Genomic DNA, 24,628 nt, shown 5'->3' with positions numbered 1-24,628 from the left:
GAGAAGAGGAATCATGTCAATAGAGTGCTCCAGAACTGTATCTTCCCTCACCTGTGCTGGCTCCACCTCCTGTGGGGCGGCTGATGTGTCTGTCCTGCACAGTGAAAGGCAGAATAGAGTCATGTCAACAAAGTGTTCAGGAACTGGTTTGAACTAGGCAGAGGCCTCTCTGCCTTCAGAGAACAAAGGAGTTTGGGGTATAAGTATTGGGACCCTGCTCCCAAGAAATTAGATCACTTCTGGAACAAGAAAACTTTCTGCCAAGGAGAAGAACCAAGAAAGCTGCAGCAGTTGGACTGCCCCTCTGCCAGTGTGCGGTTTGCTGGGTTGGCCTGCAGTGGTTGCTTCATTGCCAAGGGGAAGGAGAAGGAACTTTGTAAAGGATTTTCCTCTACAGAATATTCTACAAGGGCTTGAACTGTGCTTGCCTCCTGCTGAAGTCGCAGGGGCCAAAAGACTTCACCTCCAGCTCCCCCCTGAATTTCCTTGCTGGGAATTCTGACTCCAGTCACTTGCATGCCGCTGGGAGCTGGAAGCGCGACGCATCGAGAAGAAGCGTGTCGCCGACGCTGCTGATATCATCGCAACGCCAGAGAAGCGAGCCTTCGCCTCATCTCCCTGGAAGTTTGTGTTCATCAAAGCGGCATGCTGTTGCATCACCGGAGAAGCGTGACGCCATCGAGAGAGTCGCCATCGCATTACCGGAGAAGTGTGTCGCGGGGCCGGTCGTGGCTCCAAAGTACAGAGTTGTCGCAAGGCTGCCCGGGCGTCATCGCATCGTCGCATCAAGGGCGCCATCTTCTCGCATCGTAACCGGATCATCGCATCGCATCAAGGCGCCATCTTGCGCACCGCAACGGGTCCGCAGGCTGAGAATCTACGCATCACCTTTGCACCGGTAAGGCTCACGACGAGTCCCCTACTCTGAGCAAACATTGAGGAAGGACGCAACCATTCCCCCGGGTCACGGAACCGACGCATCTCCCCTTCTGCAAGCCTTTTTGTTTACTTTGCATTACGCATCCAGGTGCTTTGTTGAGAACTTTGTCGCATCTACCATCAACTTGAACTAAGAGACTTTAATCATCTTTTAAGTAATCTTAAGTGTAGTATTGTGGATTTTTGTCGTTTGTGGTCTTGTGCGAAGTCTATATAAAGAATACTTATTTTTATAAAACCTGTGTTGTGTCCATCTGTAGTGTTTTCAGTGTATTACGGTGTATATTCACAAATGTTTAACACACTGCCTCTGAGATAAGCCTGTCTCCTCGTGCCAAGCTACCAAGGGGGTGAGCAGGGGTTATTAAGGAGTGTAATCCCCTTATCCTGACATAGAAGTAAGGGTCCCTATTTGGACATAGGTGAATACCATTGCCAACTAGAGACCCCTAGATCTAACAACGCTCCTTCTCATTTTTAGGCCTGGGCGGTTTACTTTGCTCCGCATGCAAAGTTTTCCGCACTCCGCACTCCGTGTAGCTCGCGGAGTGCAGAAAAAGCGGAGTTTTTTCCCTGCTTGCGGACGGTAAGTTCGCGATCGTGAACGGTAAGTTCGCAAGCAAGAACGGTAAGTTCGCAAGCTGCCGCTCAGGTAGAACTTCTACCTGAGCGGCAGGAATGCCAGCACAAACTGCAGTTCGCACTGCACTCCGACACTCGCAGAACTTTGCAGAGATTTTTGTAACTTTGCGGGGTTCCGTGTAGATAAACTCTGTGAGCTACGCCCAGGCCTAGACATTTTGCACCAATGATGATTTTGCACCTAAAAGTGAATTGCACACCATACTGAAGCTTTATCACTTGTTTGAGATTTAAGAAATTCTGTAAATCATATCCTCCGTATCTTTTCTCAAAAGCACTGTTCTCTTAGCGATTTGTTTTCCTGACTGCCATTGCACCCTCAAGTTGCATGCCTCCTACTGAAGAATCAAGCAGGCACACCTATCTCAATGTAACAGAGCATTTCTCCGCACAGATGACCTCTAACATACATCACATGCCTGAAGTCTGCTTGATCATAGATGGCACAACATTCACTAGTAACACAATCTTTCAAGCTGGATGTCCTAAACAAAATAAAAGTTCAATCTATCTAAGCAAACTCAGAAGACTCACCTCCTCACAACCCAGTGTACATCTTGTACTAATGACAAAAACTTGCATGCCTGGCCTCTGTAGGTCTACGGTCTGTTATGCAATTTCTTTATATTTCCTCAACCATGACTTTGGTGCTATGGCACACACTAAAACCTGGTTTTGCTCCCCCTCCTTTTTATTATCTTACTGCAAAGATACAAATACCTCAGCTCAATGAGTCCCTTAAATACAAATGTATTAATTAAATAAAATTCTCCTCATTCAAATCTGTAATCTTCACAGTAAAGCATAAGACACTTAAACCACTTAGGCTGAACAACTTTTGCTCCCTACCTTGCAGCCCTAATAGTCGCCTCCTTTTGATCATATTTTACTCGGAAAGTACAACCTCCATTGGGAAAAAACAATAGGTCTGGATTTAATGTTGCAAGGCATACAATTACAAGCATGCACACATTTGCAGAAACAATTTTTGACATCTCATTTGGCAAGCCTCCTCTTTCTGTGCCTTATGTTTCTGTGTCCTGCTATCTATCCCCCAGATTTCAATGCTGCATGGCACAAGCACTACATGCTTACATGCTCAACCCCTTGGCTTCTAAGCCTTTGCCCCCCTAAAATGCTAAGCCCCTATCTAGCCATGTGGGGTAGCTCGTGCTTAGGCCTCCATAAAGTTTTTTCTACATAAGCTATCCATACCAAATTTGCATCATTTTTTTCCGGCACCCTGGGGATCCGAAAGGTATCCAGGATTTGTGGATTCCCTTGGAGGGGACAGAGAAAAGAGACAACATATAGCTAAATTTGATTGTTTTGGGAGTCGGGGGAATAGGAAGAAAGTGCTCTGAAAAAAACTGGTTGTTTTTTTCTCTAAAAATGGCATCAACTAAAGGTTTGCTGTGCCAATGTCACCATCTTCCCGGCTTTTAGAAACATGCAGAGCTAAATCCAAAAACCTATTTTGTTTAACACAGTATTGGCATTTTTCAAAGAGATAGCCCATTTTTTTCTGTTTGTTCTTTCCCTCTAGTGCGAGTTTGTAGAGAAAATCAGGTTTGAAACCCAGGGGTAATCCTGGAAAGGTATAGATTTCTAAAAAGTAGACAAAATTCTGAATTCAGCAACAGGAACAGATCAAACTAATCCTTTTGCGAGGACCCTCTTTAGCCTAAGCTTGATTAGTTCCTATCCCGGTCACTAGTACCTCTACACAAATGGAATAGCATGCTTTTTTGACACAAGTGGGAGAGAACTGGGAGGTAGGAATTTTGTAAATTCCGTAAGTTTACATCACAGAAATAAAAAGAAATTGCACAATTTTAGGCAAAGTTTGAGATTTGCAGGGTGTTGGGGTTAAGAAACCTTTGTGGCATCCATGCAAGGCATACCACCCTGGAAACCTATGGGTGTCTCGTTTTCAGAACTGCCAGGGTTTGGTAGGTTTTCCTAGTTGGCTGCTGAGCTTGGGCCCAATAACCACAGTGACCTCCTTTAGTCGATGTTTGCCATATTATATCTTTGCACCCCTTGTGCTAATCTCACCTACAAAAGTACTGTTTTTATCGGGAAACATGTTGTAATGCTGGCTGGTAGGAAATGTGTGTCTTTCATCAGATTCTAGTACTTTGACTCACAGAAATATGAAGAGAATTTGTGCTTTTAGCCAATGTTTGAGGTTTGCAAGGGCTTTTGGGTAAGAAAACCTTGTGCGATCTACATGAGGCTCACCACCCTGGAGTCTAGTTTACAAAAATATCTGGGGTTGATAGGTTTTCTCTAGAGACAATGTACACCCTGACAGTGAAAGACAAATACTACTGCACAACCATCTGCTACTCAAGTACGCACATACTAGTTGTATTTGGCTTGAGGTTGAGTGATAAGTTTAAAATGTAAATTTAAGTAACAAAAAAATTCACAAAAACGAAAACGTGGGAATCACTCTTAAGAAGATAATTAACATTTTGTAATACTGATCCAGTGACTCACAGCTCGCGATAACACCACCAGGCGGCTGGTCGAGTATGTGGACTGGTGTTTGGATTGGTGTGTGTGGGCTGCCAGTGTGTTTAGTGACCATCAGTAAGTCACTATACACACCTCCAGCCACATACAGATGCTGTCAGACACGAGTTCAGATGCCACCAGGTAGTGTGATGTCTGTATGTGTGTACCGGTGTTTGGCTGTCGGTGTGTGATGACTGGCGTTTGGCAGCCAGTGTGTACGTAGTGAGCAGTAGCAAGTCACTACAAGCATACACTGCCATCCAAACACCCATTCACACACATCTCCAGCCAAACAACAGTCCATAGACACCATCAGCCAAATGCCACTCAGACATCCCCAAGAAGCTCTACACCACTTTCATTTCTAAAACACTCTCATACTGACCCTATTCCACTCACAAAGCACAGACAGGAAAAGATAAAACACCAAACTCAAAACAGCACCTTTTATTCCAAAATAAAGCAACCTATTGTTACAAAATGAAATACCAACCATGACTGTATACACAACAGGTGTGACTAAGCATATCAAAAGACTGTATTGCTATATGTTTTCTGTTTACATATCGGGATGGCAGAGTACAGTCCGTTTTGCTTTACTCTCATGGGTGCTTCCATTAGTTAAGTTGCGTATGGTACCATTTAAAACATGTGGGCACACATAGACCAGGATTAGAAGGACATTCAGGGGAGTAGATATGACTCTCCTTTCATACTCCTCTAAGGACACAGACTCTATATCTCCGACAAGCAAAGAATTTTTAGGGGTATTGGAGCCATATATTTAGGAAAGTGGTGATCTTTCAGTCTAGTCACATCTTCCACCACTCTGATTCTGGGAACTCTTGTCTGCTTCACCACAACAAGACTACCTTTTACAGACTGCTGAAAATGTACAAAACACAACTTGGAATCTAGAGAACATTGTTTAAAAACAACATAAGTATTGAAGGCTGCTAATGAAACAAATGAAAAGCTACGTTTTTTCACTACAATGCTGACATTTTGAGCAGCATTGTAAGGCTCCAACCTTTGATCTGCTCTACCTACAACTTTCATGTGCTTGTTGTAGTCTAAAATGCACACAGACTTGAGCACTTCTGCTACCTGACCCCAAACAGTCACAGGTGAAGTGCGTCCATCGTAAATAGTCGTGAGCATGTGGACATCCCTTCTGTCTGAAAATGTCAAATCTAGAAGTCATTACTAGGCAATGCACGAGTCTGTCCCCTTTCACGTTTTTACACACAAGCTCTTTAGGGTGACCTTTACAGTTAGAGCAGATTGTGTCACATGCCACAATGTCCATTTTGAACAATTTCTTAAATATTTGCACACCTGTGTAGATATTGTCCACACACAAATGGCGATCTTTATCAAAAAGTCCTCTGGCAAGTTCCCACACAATTTTTTCAATGATTCCTCGGGTGGAAGGGCAACCACAGGTATCAATTGAAGAATCCCAACCAGTGTACAACCTGAAATTATATGCACATCCAGTGGCACTTCAACACCGCATATGCATATTAATACCATAACTTGCTCCCTGGCTGGGAATGTATTGTCTGAATACCAAATCGCCCTTGAACGGGACCAGAGACTCATCCACAGATATCTCACAAACACGCATCTCTGAGAAACGATCTACTAAAGGGGGAAGAATAGAGGAATCTTGAAGGGAAGGTCACAATCAGAGGGCTGTTGTGGCAATTTTGTAGCATTATTCACAAAATGCAGCACCTGCTGCAGAAGCAAATACTGATCTTGACTCATGGTTGTTGGAAATATAGCAGTTGCAAACAAGGGACTAGTAGACCAATATAAAAAAGTGATGGTTTCCTTATCAACCCCTTCAGCAAAGTTAAACCCCAGAGCTGGTTACTAGTCTCTTGGAGATTTGTGTGAGTCCACCGGGTAGCTCTAGGATGTGCCTTACTTTAAACGAGACACTGCTGTTCCTAACAAACTGTACACAATACAAATTAGCCTGCTCTACAATTTCATCTAAAAACACATCTTCAATAAATGTCCCATGTTATGGGCAAGCCATGGTTCAGCGCTTCCAATGTGAAGCATTCCAGCCCCTGGCTACAATCCACCTGCTTCCCCTCCACTATGGCATGTCAGTGTCCCCATCTGAAAAAGGCACTTCATCCGTACAAATAGTGGATTCATCATCAGATAATTCCTCTAGGACAGAAAATCCACTGCCAGACTCTGCATCTGGGGGAGAGGACCAAGATGAAGAGTCAGTCTCAGAGCTATGCTCAGAGGCTGATTCAAAGAGCAAACCAACAGCCTGCTGGGCGGTCAGCCTATGAGCAGCCATAATGACAATAAAAACAGGTCCCGCTAAGCAAGAAGCGTTGAGTGCAAATGCTATAATCATGGTTCTACATGAACATTGTTACCATTCATTAGCTCTTGCTTCTTCACATTGTTAGCACGAATACCCCACACCCAGCTCAAAGATGTGGCCATAGCTATCGCTACGGGCTCGTGTGTATTGGTCTTCAGTATTCGAAGAGCTGTAGCACTTGACCTGGTACCCATGTTGGATCATATTGGCTGGACAAAACAAATAAAATATGGAGAATTGACTCGTCCTGCTCAGAACAGGATATGCATTTGTTGTGCAATGGGTTGCGTTATTTTTGTGTGAAGTATTTAACAGGGAGTGTGCCTGCCCTAAATTGGTTGAATAGCTTCCTGTCACTGGGTTTGGATATACAATCCTAATAATTGTCATACAAAGTGTCATGTTTGTACTCCAAAAAAATTCTGATCAAAGAGGTGTTCTTAGTGGATCGTAAACAATTTACTTTGACCATATTCTAGTAAGCTTCCTTAAAATCTTTTTTAGAGGGAAAGGAACTACCTGCTGGATCCTCCCATAGGTGGCTCAAACCCATGTCCACCAGTGTGCATTTTATCTTTTGTAACCAAGGGATCTTACATGATAAATCAGCCTCTCTAACATCTTTTAACGCGTTCGCGTAGAAAGACCACGCCGGGGCAGACCAGAGCCTTCTCCAGAATGCCAAGGGTCTATACCGGGCTACCTCCTCCAAAGTACAACAACCCAGATATAAGTAAAGGGGCTTAAGTGGGGTAGATTGGGGAGACCAGTAGGGGCTCTCACAAATTTGTTCTGATCATTAGCTAAAGATGACAAATCATCGAAGCCCCAGAGCTCGGCTCTATATAAAATTGAGGTCTTGACCTTGGAGTAATAAATCTTTAATGCTGGGCCTACCAGCTTCGTTTGGGAGAGCCTCTGTTCTTTTATTAGTGCTCCTGCCAATTGAACATGCTTGAGTGCCATTAAGTTGATCTGGGGCTTCCAGTTTAGCTTCCTGCCCAGAGTAATCCCCAAATAGGTAAATACGTCAGTTTGTTCTAGTTGTAGCTTGCTCATGAAGACCCTCCCTTTGATCACTTTGTGTTTGTGGAGGACCATGAATTTGGTTTTCTCCACATTAGCCACCAACTCATGGTCACCACAAAAATCCTCAAATCTTTTCAGTGCACTCTGCAGCCCTGATTGTGTTTTTGAGATAATAAGGGTATTGTCAGCGAACATAAGTATGGGTACCTTCATTCCAGCAAGAGAGAGGGTGGAGGAAAAATAGTTAACAACCCTGTTTATAAATAACGAAACTAGGGTTGGAGCCAAGACACACCCTTGGCGGACCCCTTTGGATACTGGTAACCTGTCCGTAATGGTACCTTGTGAGCCCCATCGTACCAGAGAAAAGTTTGACTCCAGCAGCTTGACTACCAGGGATAGCAATTCTAAATGCATGCCTAAGTCTTTCAATACCCCCATAACTTATTGCGGGGAACCAAGTCAAATGTGGATTTAAGATCAATAAATGCTGCATAAATGGTTCCTCCTGCAATTGTTACAACTCGCCAGTAGATTAATATAAACCTAAAAACATGGTCTATGGTGCTTATGTGTGGGCGAAATCCAGCCTGTAGGGGCAATAGTATATCGTTGTCTGTAATCCAAATCTTGATTCTGCTCACCACTAGGCTGGCCATGATCTTTTGGATTTAATCTTTTATTCTAATTGTCCTATAATTGCTAGGGCTAGAGCGATCCCCCTTATTATAGATTGGAAGTATTTCTACTCCACGCCAGGATTACGGAAATGGAGCTCCACTGGCTATCGCAGTTGCAAGTATTTGGATGTACGTTATCCAATTGTCTTTATCGTATAAACACAAGTCTGCCGGAAAGCAGTCGGGCCGGCAGCCCTTCCTGTTGGTATCGCGTTCAGGACAGATTCGACCTCTCCTGTGTCAAAAAACACAGCAGTGTCCGGCTTGGGTAGTTGTAATTGATCTATGCTGTCACTAAGGACAGCAAATTGTGCCTCAAAGTGAGACACCCACTGGTCGGGAACTTAGTGATTGGGGGGGGATTGTCTAAGTTCACCACACCCCATTTGACCAACTGCCAACATTTTTGCATACCTTTTCCTTTACTCACCTGTAGAAGATGTTGCCATCTTTGTTCATCCCACTGCTTCTTAGCTTTATGTTGGGTGATTTTATAAATGTTCTGTGCGTATTTAATGTCACCCATTATTTTGGTTTTGATGGCTAGGGACAGCTGCTTGTAGGCTTCACTACAAGCCTTGTACCAGTTTACAGGATTTGGAGTGACCCTTTGATTTGTTTTTTGAGATTTGACGAAGAAAGATTTAAGTATGACAAACCTTTCGTCATGCGCTTGTGTCATGGTAGCGTTAATATCGTCCTACATGCCTAAATTTGAAGGGCTGCTAATGTACACTCCACCTCTGCCTTCATCTGCTCTATTGAGGCGTCATTTCTGATAATCCTAGCCCATTTAACCCTTCTCAAGTCATTGCATAGGATAACATCTGCAGTCACCCTCTCGATTATATGTGACTGTGTTGGAAAAAAACGGTACCTGCAACGTTAACAACAGTGGATTATGGCCACTTTTCTTCTCTCAAGGACCACCATGTCAATAAGGGAAGACTATTGCTCCAAGTTAATAAAAAAGTAGTCGATAAAACTACTTCTTAGCCCATTACAATATATATGAGAACCCATCCTATCTGAGGGGGTCCTCCCTTTAACTGCCCTAATGCCTCTCTCCAAACACAGGGCTTTTAATTGGAGTGCAGCTTCTGTCCATTTCCTTATCGGTGATAAATATAGGGATGGGATTCTCCATTGGGCTTCCTCCTCAGCACTAAGGCTGCCATTCTCATGATCAAGGGGCTCGACTGAGCAGTTGAAATCTCCTGCGATCACCAAATTATTTCTGCCTCTGTTGTTATCTAGGAAGCTATCAAGTAGAGAGATTGTATTGGATAATTTACCACCCACCAAGCCTCTTGAATATACATTAATTACTAATACGTCAGGACGGATGTTTTGGGCGTAAAAGTTTAGCCATGATATCGGGGCTGTCAATCAGTACTTCCTCAACCCTATAGCCAGAGGGCTGCCTAACCCATATGGTAAGCCCTCCTGAGGGTCTGCCTTTATGTCCACCCAGGGCTGGTTTAGAAAATGTAAATAACCTGGGTGATAGATTTGATTAAGTGACCATGTTTCTTGAAAAGCCCATACATCATGGTCCTCTATGAATGCTAAACAGTGTGCTGATGATATTTTAAAGTACAGTCCCGCTATATTCCAAGAGGCAAAAGCCAGCCTTGTTGTGGCAGGATCGTAGGTAGAGGAACTGGTATTTATCTGCCTGGATGCAGTTTTCCAGGGCACTTGCCAACTCGTCTAGATTTTGATTAGCAAGAAAAGTGTCAGAGCTGACATTAGGGTTCTCTATGAACCTTGCCGACCCATCCTCTAGCCCCCCAGTGCCATTACTCAAATAAGCCCTGGTTTGGCTGGTGGTTTTACCCCATTAGATTATTTCATCATTACAAAATGTTAGGGAGGGGGTGTTCCTTAAACACCAATCTACTTTTTCTAAGGGAGAACCCTCATTACAAACTTGGGCTGATGTATTACAGTTGTTATTGATGTTTGAAACTGCGGGGTTATATTTTATCCTAATGTTGGATGTGGTCAGGTGGGATGTCCTTAGGTCAAATGCCACTAGTTTATCTGCTAAATCCACTGTCTTCAGGGTAAGGAATGCATAATCTGTGCTAGAGCCATCAGACACAAACCTTTTGGCGGAGAGTATGTCTTCTCTAATTACTGATCTGCACTTCTGCATGTGTCTAAGCTATTGGGTGCTTTTATTAATCAAAGATTGTTCATCTTCATTAATTAAGCTAGGGGACAATTTTGGGAAATTAGTAAAAGAAAAATTGGCCTTTTTGTAAGAACGGGTCTGTGCCTTCTCTTGGCTACTGTTACCCTCTTTTAGGGATGGGCCGGAGTTCCAAGGGAGATTGGAAAATGAACAAGCTAAGGCTCCATGTCCCTTATTCTGCTGTGAGGGTCAGACTGCCTGTCTTGGCTATTATGACCTGGAGAATACATTCTGGCCAGGCTTAGGTAAGATCTTTTGTTGCTAATTGGTCGAGGAACTGCCAGGACGATGACTGGATCATTATTAGTTCTTTCGATACAAACGGTGTGTGGTTCACTCTCGATTGATTGCTTAGGCAAGAGTAATCTGGCATTATCTGGGGAGATATTTTGAATAGACAATTTCATGGTGTCAGAAAGCTTGTCAATCAAGCCCTTCAGTGAGCTTACTACTTCCAGTTTCAGTTAGTCTTTATTCGATTATAAAACAATCATAAAAGATGCATGTACAAACAACATTAAAATCAAATTTGTCTTAATAAAACATATAAAATATCAAAAAATAAAACTCAATAAATCTTTTATCATCAAAGATAAATAAAATCATAATGAAAGAGTGAAACCTCGCTTAAATGTGACATAAGAGTCAACAACACATGGGCACGTATTAGCATATTTAGGTTGGAAAATAGTAAAGCACCAGAACTCAATAACACCTATTACAAGATGGCAAAAGAGGTATAGAAATAAACTACTTCCATGAATATACTTGCTGTGCCTTTAGAATCTGCTATTTGGTTAGTAAACTGACCTGAACACGAACACTTACACGAACCAGAGGGAACTGTGGCTTGCATAACTTCTACTGACCCTACGCTATCTATCAGCTGGGAAGGCACAATATCCTCGTTTGTATTCGACAGAGGGGCAAATCTATTGGTGCACTCTATTAGTTCAGTTCATTTAGTCTTTATTTCGAATAAAATTCATGAAAGACAGCAGACATAAAAACATTTTCAACAATTTCAACATTTTACAATGGAACCCCAGAAATATAAGGGAATTTACCTTCAAACAATATACAGACATTATTTAAAAATTAAGTTAATTTAAAAGGGGTTACAATTCCTTTGCGCGAATCAGCCACATCCACCCCAAAAATTTGGCAACACAAATCACAGATTTTTCAATACGTAAGTCGCATAATTTCAACAGGGCTACACGATTCCCCCCACAATTTAAGGTTTTACAAATAGGTTTCAACCATTTTTGTCGAGGCAATCGATATGCTGGGCATGCAAAGAACAGATGACCGATACTTTCAACCTGGTCAGGACAAAAAGGGCATTTGTTGCTTGTATTCTTCGCCCACTTTGCAGTAAAGGAGTTGATCGGCAAAGTACCCACCCGAAACTGATGATACAGCTTACGGTCAAGGGTTTTGCATATCAAGTCCCAATAGGGCTCAAGGGACGGTGTTATCTTGTGTGTTAAGAACAGTCCCGTTAGGCTATTTTCTGATGAAAGGGAGACCAGTGCAGATTTCTTTGCAGCCCAAAATTGCTCTTTAAATTCCTCTTTAGATGGGAACCTAGAACATTCAGGATGTAGCCATAATTCTGGGAGGCCCATAGAATACAATATTTGTTTAACCTCCCGCAGCCATGGGATTTTGTGAGCACCCCACAATGATCTAACCTCGCCCAATTCATGAGCGAAAAGACTAAGCTCTTGGGTCGTCCAGAGGCGACGCCAGAGAGCCGCAAGACGATACTGTGCCATCTCATTCAGCGGTCTACAGCCTAAGTCTAAAAGCAATGGTTTTATGGGTGACGATTGTGGAAGCCCCACTAAGTTCCGAAAAAAACCTGTTCTGTGCAGTGGTTAGTGCTGACAAGCCTTTATAACCCCATATGTCCGCTCCATACAGGGTAGCTGCATTGACCTTGGCCTCATAGATCTTTAACGCTGGTGTTATGCGTTTGATCAAGGTTTTTTTCTGTTCCTTCAGCAAGCATCCTGCATGGCGAACAAATTTAAGAATTAAAACCTCCAACTGGGGGTTCCAAGTAAGTTGGTGGTCAAGGGTCACGCCCAAATATGTCATGACTTTGACCTGTTCGATTGGGACACCTTCTAATAAAAACGAGCTTTGGTTTATTTTTGTTAAAGATCATAAATTTAGTTTTATCAGCATTAATCTGAAGGTCATTTTTTGTGCAAAATTCGGCAAATCTGTTTAGAGCTGCTTGTAAGCCGCTCCGAGTCTTGGAAAGGAGCAGGGTGTCGTCGGCGAATATTAACATGGGATATTTTGATCCCCCCAGGGTGGGAGCATCAGTTTGTGTTTCACTAAAGAATGCAACCACCCGGTTGATAAACAGGAGAAACAGGGTAGGGGCCAGCACGCAACCCTGCCGCACCCCACGTTCGACAGGGAAGCTAGCGGACACCTGACCCTGTTTCCCCCATTTTACTCGGGCAAAGTTATCCTCATGTAGACGCCTGACCAGCTCTAATAGTTCAGGTGGAAGGCCCATGAGTCTAAGGGCTTCCCATAGTTTTGCCCTGGGAACCAGGTCGAATGCCGACCTGAGATCAACAAAGGCGGCGTAGATGACACCACCGCCCAAGAAAACCACCTTCCAATACAGCATGGTAAGACGAAACACCTGATCTAGGGTGCTGGTGCCTGATCTAAATCCTGCCTGCATGGGGGAGAGTATATTATTCTGCTCAATCCACCCCTGTATTCTAGCCAGGGCCATTCTTGATACCACTTTTTGTATAGTATCGATCAGGCTAATGGGGCGATAGTTTTTCGGTGAAGATCGATCCCCTTTCTTATAGACTGGAAGTATCTCAGCCCCTTTCCAGGATTGTGGTACCCTTGCCCCTGCTGCAATAGAATTTACTAAAGTTGTTATATAAGGGACCCACAGATCTAAATTCAATTTAAAAAGGTCCGCTGGTACAGCATCTATACCTGGGGCTTTCCCAGACTGAATAGAACCCAAGGCATGTTCGGTGTCTGAGGTACAAAAGGTAAGCCTATCCCCATAAGATACTAATGTAGTCCCCACTAAGGGCTCACCTGCCAACTGGACGATATTAGGATCTTTAAATTGAGCGGAGAAAAATTCCACCCAATCTGCAGCGGAAACATGATTTTCAGGGGTTAGGGAATCCGAGTCCCTGCCCCATCTGACAAACTCCCAAAATTTAGTTTGGTTGAACGACTCACAGGCTTTGAGAAGATCAAGCCAGTACGAATCATCCCATTCCCTTTTAGCTTCCCAAATAATGCGTTTGTAAGCCTGTCTCGCTTTCCTGATGTCTGGAGTGTTTCTAGATTTAACAGCAGCAATTAGAATGCTGTGGGCTTCTCTGCAATTTTTATTATACCAACCTTTGAATTGCTTCACTTTCTGTTTTCTACATGGCCTAGTGAGAAGTTCCCTAATAGCCGCAAAGCATGCCTCATGGAGATCAACAATAATGGGCTTTACCCTGCCATTAGGAGATAATGCAGTCATCCTATCTCTAGTGTCTAGGACCAGTTCTTCTATTTGACAGACAAGCTCTTGATCAGCTATGACCCTTGACCATTTGACCCGTCTTCTGTTATCCCACAGGACTAGGTCTGATGTAATACAAGCTGTTTCCGTCTGGGGGAGCCCTAGACCAGGGACCCTGAGTCCAAGTGAGATGGGTTATGATCGCTCTCTGGCCTGGTCTCTATTGACATATCAATTACATTAGACCAGGATTCTATGTTGACCAATATGTAGTCGATGCGACTCGCACTAGACCCATTGTCAAAGGTTGGTTTCCCCGCCTTGTCAGACAAGCTACGGCCATTCACCGCCCGGAGCCCCCATTCCAGGCAGAGCCCAAGCCAGTGGAGGGCAGCCTCCGTACCCCTGACACCCTTAGTTATTGCTAGCGGGGGGATATTCCAGACAATATCTTCATCCATCCCTACATCCTCAGCAAGACTCAGGATGGGTTCAAATGAGCAGTTCAGATCACCAGCTACTAAAATAAGCTGGTCACTTGTATACTCATTTAGGAGATCTTCCAAGTCATTAAGGATAGGTTGCTTCCTACCACCCTGACAACCTCAGGCATAGATATTAATTAGAACAATATCCTTACAGTTCTCCTTACTTAGGGATATACAAAGGAGATCAGCATTCTTCACCAGGATTTCCCTGACACTGAAACCTAGTGAGTTTTTTATCCATATGGTAAGACCACCTGAAGCCCTACCCCTGGAGCCCTGTGTTGCTGGTTTATAAAAATTTAGGAAGCCTACTCTAAACAGGGGATCAACTGACCAAGTTTCCTGGAAAACGATGATATCATGTGTAGTAATATAATCTACCCAATCATCGTTGTCCAGGCGACCCCTTAAACCTGCTATATTCCATGAGGCCACCTTAATTTCATTATCTGGTTTACTAGGGCTGGAGGTCTCAAGTTGTCCCAGAACACCTAACTCAGCCTGGATTGGATTATAAACATTGTCTAGTGTTATTTGTGGGCCTGATGGTGACATAGAACATGCCATACTGGGTACTGACAGGGTGGACGGAGTAGGATCTACTAGATGTTTTAAAGCATCCACCCCACTGAGTCAATCAACCTCATCCAAACAGCCAAACATATTTGAAGTAGGAACCCCTTGCCACCAGGTATTCTGGTTATGCCCACGATTCCCACGTCCTCTGTACCTGGGCTTTTGGATTGTCGTCCAAGACCCTTCCATTCCAAGCTGTCGTCGAGGAGGATAGAAAAAAGTGAGGGGTCTAACAACGACTGAGTGGTCTTCTTCGCAAGGGGCCCATGAACAAAGATGTTGTGCCGTATTGGGGTCAGCAAATGACACCACTATACAGTCACCAGTGATGGTTTTGTGAGTAGGTCCAACCCAAGGTACTCTTCGCACCATTAGTACCCGACTTCTTTGGTGGTTAGGGAGCTGTCTATTCGTGTTAAGCCAATGAATGACCTTATTTTTAAGAGACCAATGATTCTCTTTAGTTTGTGGGTCAAGAGTGGGTACACCAGCTAATACAATGACATATGGACTAGCCTCCGGTGGTAAGTCAATATACCCACCACGAAAATTCGGTCGGCTAGATTCAAAAGATGGCAAGTTCTTGTTTGTTGATTGGTTAGGCTGTTGTACGACAGCTTGTGGCCTGGGTTTAGAACGTGCTACATTCTGTTGTGGGCAAGTTTGAGCCCTAGTATTGGATGGTGCTGCATTCTTTGCGGGGCAAGCTTGTTGCCTGGGTTTGGATGGTACTAAATCCTGGGACGGGAGACAAACGCTAAGATTTGAAATAGTAATAGCGTTGTCCCCAACTTTCGTGCAGGGTTTTGGTACAGGTTTAGGTCTAGGAGGTGGAGGGGCCGGGGGTTCTGACTCTTGTGCCTGGGAAGTGGAACCCTCACCCTGGGAAAACCTAGCTTCCATTTGCTTAAGACTAAGGCTAGCCAGCGTGACTATAGTCCTGTCCATTTCTAACAGATGGTTTTCCATTCTGGAGAGTCTAAGTTCCAGGGGGGTAAGTAACTTTTTAAGTGTGTCCCAGACAGTTTTTAGGAATTCCTCATCCCTCCTCCTATCCCCCTCTACCACACTCAATCCACCCTCTGTTGACCCTTCCTTGCTCTTGTCGGGGAGAATTACCACCGGGGGATCAAGCACAACACCGCTTGAGGCACGGATGGTATCGCTGCCTAAAAAAGCTGTGTTGGCTTTATCTTTTTCTTCCCCGACCCCAAGTGTGCCCAATGGCCGTCTACTATTAAAAAACTGAGATCTCGCAATTTTAGCCTTTTTGCGAGCAAAAGTAGGCCTAGCAAGACTTTTCTTCTGCTGTAGGGCAACCTTTTTAGCATTAGCTGCAATCTTCGGCATGACAATTTTTACAGGGGAGCTTATACCAACCACAAGAGTAGGTGGTGCAAACTCCTCAGAAGGTGTTAATATAGATTCCTTAGCTTGCTCGGGTGGGGATGTGGTTGGGGGGTGGTGTATGTCAACCACTGTAAGCAAGGAACGAGGGCCAGATGTACGCTCTGGGGTTAGCGCTAGAGCAAGATTACCTAAAGATGATTTCTTGGAAGAAGCCATATTAAGAGAAAGTTTACGCGCAGCATCTAGTTCTAGAGAAACCCTATGTTGCATTTTGTTGATTTCCGCATCAATGGCCAGATTGGTCTTAGTGAGGAAATCGTCCAGGGTCCCACTAGGTTTGTTAAGGCCCTTGGCAGTTTTACTGCGACTGCCCCGTGTACACATGATGGAAACCAACGAGGATCAGTGACACAAGTAGAAATTAACGCAAATGATAAACAGTTCAGCCAAGGGATATAGCCCAGCCCAGACCTCTTAGACCTCGAACGGCCTCAAACGGCCCGCTCTTAGCCCGGTCTTCGCCCCGGGCTGCGTCCCGCGCTGCGGGAGAAAAAACACTGTTTATAGTGGTTGGAAAGGGCGTGGGCGGAGCTACAGGGAGAGCGGACCGGAAGGTGGGCTCGGTCTCGCAGGGACACCTGGGTCAGGTAGTCCCTGCACGCTCGCAGCCCTGTAGCGTTGCTGGTCCCGAAATCCAATACGGGGTGCCCCCACAGGAAACAGGCAGAGTCAGCACAAGATCCACGGCGAAGCGGCACCCGCGAGCTTCAAAGTGCAAGTGCAACAGGTGAGCGCGAGTCCAGCAATGCGCTTGGCTTTGGCAGCAAACAAGTGTCCCAAGGGTCCAGGGCTAGACCAGTTGATTTTAACGGCCCTCCGATGGGCGGGGGGCGGAGCTACAGGGAGAGCGGACCGGAAGGTGGGCTCGGTCTCGCAGGGACACCTGGGTCAGGTAGTCCCTGCACGCTCGCAGCCCTGTAGCCTTGCTGGTCCCGAAATCCAATACGGGGTGCCCCCACAGGAAACAGGCAGAGTCAGCACAAGATCCACGGCGAGCTTCAAAGTGCAAGTGCAACAGGTGAGCGCGAGTCCAGCAATGCGCTTGGCTTTGGCAGCAAACAAGTGTCCCAAGGGTCCAGGGCTAGACCAGTTGATTTTAACGGCCCTCCGATGGGCGGGGGGCGGAGCTTCAGGGAGAGCGGACCGGAAGGTGGGCTCGGTCTCGCAGGGACACCTGGGTCAGGTAGTCCCTGCACGCTCGCAGCCCTGTAGCGTTGCTGGTCCCGAAATCCAATACGGGGTGCCCCCACAGGAAACAGGCAGAGTCAGCACAAGATCCACGGCGGAGCGGCACCCGCGGAGCGGGTGCGGCGAGCTTCAAAGTGCAAGTGCAACAGGTGAGCGCGAGTCCAGCAATGCGCTTGGCTTTGGCAGCAAACAAGTGTCCCAAGGGTCCAGGGCTAGACCAGTTGATTTTAACGGCCCTCCGATGGGCGGGGGGCAGAGCTACAGGGAGAGCGGACCGGAAGGTGGGCTCGGTCTCGCAGGGACACCTGGGTCAGGTAGTCCCTACACGCTCGCAGCCCTGTAGCGTTGCTGGTCCCGAAATCCAATACGGGGTGCCCCCACAGGAAACAGGCAGAGTCAGCACAAGATCCACGACGAAGCGGCACCCGCGGAGCGGGTGCGGCGAGCTTCAAAGTGCAAGTGCAACAGGTGAGCGCGAGTCCAGCAATGCGCTTGGCTTTGGCAGCAAACAAGTGTCCCCTATTACATACTCGGGGTGGGTTTCTTTGCCTAGGTTGGAGCAGGAGGGTGGAGGAGAGATCTTCCCTGGATTACATACAACCGCTGTATTAAAAGATGAAGGCACTTTCTGTCATGGTCTTTTAAACATATCAGGGATAGCTATATTAACCCGAGGGGACAAAGAGTACTTGGTGGGGGGTGCATCAGACGTGCCGCTATCAGTGCCCAAAGGGGCTGTTAAGATCTCTTCACAATCACTAATTAAGTTGTCTATGTGGTTCATGACACGATTGCTACTTTTAAGCGTTAAATGTTTAATCGACCTTTTGGTCTTCTTGCCCTTCCCTGCAACTCCTCCCCCCAAAGCATCAACAGCCTTCCTTTTTGCCATGCTAGATGGTAACAATAGCAACTCCCAAATGGCTAATAGAATTACAACCAATAAGACAATAATGCAATTTAGTAGTCCAGCCAGTCTCTGGCACAGAACTAGACCAGACACTAAGAGGCCATCTAACAGACGGGATACATGCTTGGAACGCTTTCAAATTGATAAATCCTCTGGGTTGGCTGTTACTACCAGTATTATGACTTTGACTACAAAGAGCGAAGGGTCAGAAGGTAAATAACAGTACCTTGTTGTTGCCTCAGTTCAGTCCTGGGACCAATGTTAGGGGGTGGCCCTGCCCTGCCTCTTCCTGGCATTGATGGGGAAGGACGGGCCTCCCCTTCGCCCGCATCATGCGTCATGGGTGAGAGGCATCGCTTTATGCACGTTGTCAGATCTAGTGCCTCCTTCTCACTGGCTGCACCTGCAGCGGGAGCGTTGGACACTGGGACTAGTAGTCCCCTGCGATGATGGTGAGCGCCAAGAAAGTGCTGACGGCGCTGTCATGGGTGTGCCCGGGGACTCCGGTCCCATCAGGGCTCAAAGAGAAAAAGGTAGTGGCCCCAAGCAGCAGTAGTGCAACACAAATGGCAGAGCAGGCTCTCCCGTTGCGGGGGAGAGGCAGCGCTTTATGCGCAATGTCAGATCTAGCGCCTCCCCTTCATCGGCGGCACCTGCAGCGGGAGCGTTGGACACTGGGACTAGTAGTCCCCTGCGATGATGGTGAGCGCCAAGAAAGTGCTGACGGCGCTGCTGTGGGTGTGCCCTGGGACTCCGGTCCCATCAGGGCTCAAAGAGTAAAAGGTAGTGGCCCCAAGCAGCAGGAGGGCAACAAAAATGGCAGTGTAGAGTGGATTGCGGGGACATTTACCAACACGTCTGTAGTTGCCTACTGAAGCTCTAAGGTGTTCTTGCTCAATACTTGCCGGATTCCAGCTACTTTTGAATCTTGTAAGGTGACCTTATGCCATTTTAGGAACCTTTTGCAATGTTAGGGGACCACCTCTTTAGTCATAGATAGCGTGTCGGAGCTCAGAGAGGGGCAAGGAAGGTCCCATGGGATCTTCATGTTAACACAAAGGGGGTTGTGATCGCTATCGGTGGTAGTGTCCACTACCGTGTCTATCATATTTCCCCATAGCCTTACTGTATCAATCAATAAATATAACAATTGATCAATACTCATCTGGAAAAGAAAAAAAACCCACAATGAACTTTATACTCCAAAAAGATATCTCTCACTTCCCATAGACTGAGGACAAACTGTTTCTACTTGTACAGACACAGCAGGCACCAAAGAAAAAACAAGTCACATCCAAGACAACGCAATACAGATCTTGAACAAGTCCAAAAGTGAATTTGAAACACAATGAAACATAAGCTAAATATGGTACAATGATTACAACTGTTAAAAAACATTCAAGCAGGGTAACAATACTTGCTTGAAGTAAACATTACAAAAACGTTTCCTTATCAAACAAATACAACTACACAAACCACAGATCTACCAATGCCGCAAACAAAAGACTCCTCTAAGGAAATTACAAGCTTTGTACTAAAATAAAAAGGAGACTAAAGCATTAATTTCATAAATGCAAATGATGACAACAAATTAAAGAAGTTATCATTAGGGGCGTGGCCAAGAAGGCGGCCTGAGTGGACGGAGATTTCTGTGGCTCCCTGTCCCGACCCCCATTAATGCCCCTTTTCATCGCCCTTTGACCCCCCCCTGGCATCCCGGCACCCCTGAGACTGGTGGGGGAAACCTGGATTTGCTCCGGTACGCCTGTGACCTGATCTGCGCGTCCCTGGGCCCCTCTGAGCAGCGAGACGCACACAGGCTTGCGGTGGCCTGTAATGGCGGCCGGGCCTGCCCTCTAATTGCGCCGCTCTGAACACCGGTCGCCCACGTGCTGTGCCTGCTGCGGGCTTGCGACTGCTTCCCCGGTCCGCTGCTCTCCAGTCCGAGAGGTGAGCGGGTAGTGCTGGGTGCGAGCGCCCGCCACTGCAACGCTCCTGACGGCGTGTGAGAGAGCCGGCCGGGAGGTGCGCTACTAGAGGCCCCAGTCTGGGCCTACTCTGACGCTAAGGAAGAAGCCCCCGGCTGCAATCCGCCATCAGAAGAGGTCCCACCGCGGGCTCCGTCTGCTCCCCACAGTGCCGGCTGAGCAACGATCACGGAGGCTCACTACAAGGTGAGGAGCGCGCTTGAGTGCTGGGGGAGCGAGAAGCTCGGGGGGCATAATCGAGCCCCCGGCGTTTGGCCTAGTCAGGCCTGTACACAAGGCTCTCCCTGCGTGCCACTAGCAATGGCGGACTGAGGGCGCCCCACACCTATGAAGACAGAGGCTGGGTGAGGCTGTGGCGGGCCGGAAGCGGAGGGGCCCCAGCACACATACACCAATCACCTGTGGAGCGAGCAATGGCGAGGAGTCACTGGGCGCCATAGCGAGGCCTCTGCCCGCGCCTCAGCAGGGGTTTGTCCCGATGTGTGAGCCGGGCCTTCTGCGAGATATCCAGCGCTGGGACCTGGGATATCATACCCGTACTGACGCACGACTTACCTGCCCCTGCCAGCCCGTCAGACTGTAACCAAGCCTCCACAGCAGTCTCTCCACAGCCCCTGAGCTGGTGGCCCCACGCTGGGGTTGTCTATCGCCAATCCCCGGGGCTATCAGCACCGGACCCTCACAATAGAGGGGCGCCGAGACCCTTTGCGACGCCGACACAACCGCACCTGGGCCCGCATCTACGCGCCATAACCCACAGCACCCCAGGATTTATCACTCATACACGGGCGGGGCGTAAGGGACTAGATGGCGGGTCTCAGAAAGAAGGGGGACCGCTGCTCGCCAAAAATCAACTACTGACCGATAAGCGGCCACCCTCCCCTGAGGCCCCCAAAGCACAGCCGATGCCCTCCGACGATCAAATACCCATCACTAAATCCTTCCTGGAGTCTTTGTTTAACTCTCTCCGTGATGACTTCAAATCCTTGAAGCAGGACGTTGCCGGGGAGGTTAGAGAACTCAGGAGGGAGGTAGAGGGCCTCGGGGAGCGCGTGGTTGCCATTGAAACCGCCAATACCACTAGAAGCAAAGAGGTTGAGCAACTTCAGCAGGAGGTCCTCAGACTCAAAGATCAGCAGCTAGACCTCCAGGCCCATGCTGAAGACCTGGAAAACCGGTCCCGTCGCAACAACATACAGGTCCGCGGGGCCCCTCAGAAAATGGAGGGGGTAGATATCCCAGCCTACCTGCAAGACCTCTTTCGGGAGATTCTGGGGGAGCCCTTCGATTTTGCCATCAGAATCGACAGGGCACATAGAGTGGGGCTACCCAGATGCTCGCCTGCCCCGCCACCGGACATTCTGGCGTTCCTCCCCGACTTCCTGCTTAAGGAAAGAATCCTCTGTGAGGCCCGGAGAAACCAAACCCTCCACTTCCGCGGACACCCCATCGCTTTATATCAAGATCTTTCGGCTATCACTCTCCAGAAACGGAAAGCATTCAAGGTGGCCACGGACTTTCTGCGGAAGCAAGAGATTCCTTTCTCCTGGGGCCACCGGTTCCGCCTGACATTCAAATGGAACGGCGCCCTACATCAGATGCGATCCCTCAAAGACACTTGTGCCTTGTTGGGCATAGACCTGGCGGAGGACACGTCGCCCTTGAAGTCTTCCCAGGGCCCATCCAGAGGAGGTTGGCAGACGGTGGGCCGCAGACGTTCACCTGACCTGCGCTCCAAACCCGAGGCCCACATCATTTCGCGAGAAAGGGCCACTGCCATCTTGGAGGTGGCCAAAGAAACTTCGTCCTCTGATTGACTCCTCTTGCCGGGGGGACTGTCTCTGCACGTTTCTCAGCTGGGTGAGGGGGGAGGGTTGGGGCCACGAAGGTCGTCACTGGACTTCACCCTACTAGATACCTTCACCACAGCCCTGTGTTGGACTGACAGGACTGTGACTTTGTCTTCACACAGTTGGGGAGTTGGGGTGGGGGAGGTAGGGGATGGTTGGGAGGTTCAGTGGGGATGAGGGGACAGAGGGGGAGGAGGAAGGGGGATGGGGGTTTTCGGGGAGGGACTGGAGCAGGCGTGGGTAGGGGGGAAGGTTGGAGGGGTAAGGGAGTGGAGTTGTGGGAGGGAACCAGTGTGCCAGGGGATTCAGAAAAGCTGAACTGTTTGCTCCTTTTTCTTCTTGTATGGCAGCAATGCTTTCTTGCGCAGCATTCTCCCCCTGTGATTCGCTATGCCTGATCCCACTTTAAAAATATTGACTCTTAATGTGAAGGGCTTGAACAATCCTACCAAACGGAGGGCAGTAATCTCCTACTTGGTAAACTCTGGGGCTGAGATTTGTCTATTACAAGAGACTCAACCTTCTTGCGAAAGACTGGCATAGGATGCGCTCCCCCGCCTTTCCCCAACAATTTTTTTCCTCTCTCCCAACAAAGAGGGCAGGGGTAGCTATTTAGGTGTCTAAGCGCTTTCAAGGGAAGGTGGGGGACAAGATAGGGGAGTCCAGACGCAGGCTCTTAGCTTACACCTTTACCATAGGTGACCAACAACTGACGATCGGTACCCTTTATGCCCCGATTACGGGACAAGAGGCCTTCCTAAAAGGCGCCATATCAGAATCTCTTCAGTCCCCTCCTTCCCCTTTGCTCTTAGGGGGGGATCTCAACCTAATAATGGACACTAACTTGGACAGGTCCGTAACTCGATATGGGGACACAGGCACCATTACCACAGCGGGCAGGGCGTGGCTGTCGGAGAGAGATCTAGAAGACCTCTGGAGGGCCAAGAATCTAGGGGTGACACATTTTACCTTTTACTCCCATGTTCACCGCACTTACGCCAGACTTGATTACTACTTGGGCTCCTCCGATCTAATCGCGAATCTCAGGGATGTTTGCATAGTGCCGGCGGCCCTTTCAGATCACGACACGGTCGAGCTATCGCTTGCGATCCCCAAGCTTAAACGCCCCCGGCTCTTGGAGACTGCGCGAAACCCTTCTGCAAAGACCGGAAGTGGTTAAGCAGCTTCATAAATGCATCACTGACTACCTGGCTATTAACGACATACCCGAGACGTCGGCCTCAGCTCCGTGGGGAGCCCTGAAATCAGTGACTCGGGGTGAATTTATCGCGATTGCGACAGCTGAAGCTAAGGCCCGCAAGGTAAAAAGAGAAGACCTCACTGCCCGGGTGTCTGAGCTGGAGAGAATCCACAGCCGCACTGGGGCCCCGCGGGTGTGGAGACAATTGAAGGCGGCCAGAGCTCTCTTAGCTAGCCTAGATACCGATAGGGCAGAATTTGCTGCTCTTCGCCTCCGCCATTCTTATGATGTGGGGGGGAATGAGACTGGCCGCTTACTGGCTAGCGCTCTGAGAGCTAAATCCCAACGTTCGAAAATCACTACCCTCAAAGATGGGACAGGCGCTGACATAGAGGGGGAGGCCCGTGTCGCTGAGGCCTTTCGTGGTTTCTATGCCTCCTTGTACCGAGCAGATACGGTATCGACTAGGGAGGTTGACGCGTACTTGGAAGGTGCAGGGATTACCGCACTGTCAGCGGCCAGTACGGCTGCACTAGAAGATCCCATCCGTTTAGACGAGGTGTTGGCAGCTATATCTCACCTTCGCCCCCTCAAATCCCCGGGGCCTGACGGCTTTTCGGCCGGTTTTTATAAAACCTTTAGCCAGCTGCTGGCGCCCATCCTCACTCGGCTTTTCAATTCCTTAGAAGGCCCGGGCTCTATCCCCCCAGACATGCTGGCAGTGGAGATAGTGGTGCTGCCTAAACCGGGAAAGGAACTTCCGCAACACTCGGCGTTTCACCCAATTTCACTCCTGAACCTGGACCTGAAACTTTTCACAGGCATACTTGCCGCACGCCTCGGCCCCTGCCTGGAATCCTGGAGCCTGATCAGTCGGGCTTTGTCCCGAACCGCCAATGCAGCGACAACACCAAGCGGATACCTCACTTAATTGACAAGGCCCATTTTCAAGACTCGGACTCGGCCCTGCTGGCCATTGATGCTGAAAAAGCATTCGACCGGGTCGACTGGACCTTTCTACAACAAGTCTTGTAGCGTTTTCGGTCCTGGGTCGCGAGCTGTTATCATCAGCCTCAGGCTCGGGTCCGTCTGGGTGACCTCCGCTCTAATCCCTTCGAGATCCAGCGC

The 24,628-nt window shown here is 47.6% G+C and overlaps 1 protein-coding gene across 1 annotated transcript in view; it reads left to right on the top strand.

The window, feature by feature from the left end:
- The window catches only part of C6H6orf58 (chromosome 6 C6orf58 homolog), a 951,187-nt gene that overhangs the window by 615,449 nt on the left and 311,110 nt on the right, over positions 1 to 24,628 (top strand). The window lies entirely within an intron of this gene.

The sequence above is a fragment of the Lissotriton vulgaris genome, chromosome 6, assembly GCF_964263255.1.
Source record: "Lissotriton vulgaris chromosome 6, aLisVul1.2, whole genome shotgun sequence".
NCBI lineage: Eukaryota > Metazoa > Chordata > Amphibia > Caudata > Salamandridae > Lissotriton > Lissotriton vulgaris.
The sequence above is the reverse complement of the archived record's forward strand: the minus strand, read 5'-3'. Positions and strand labels throughout refer to the sequence as shown.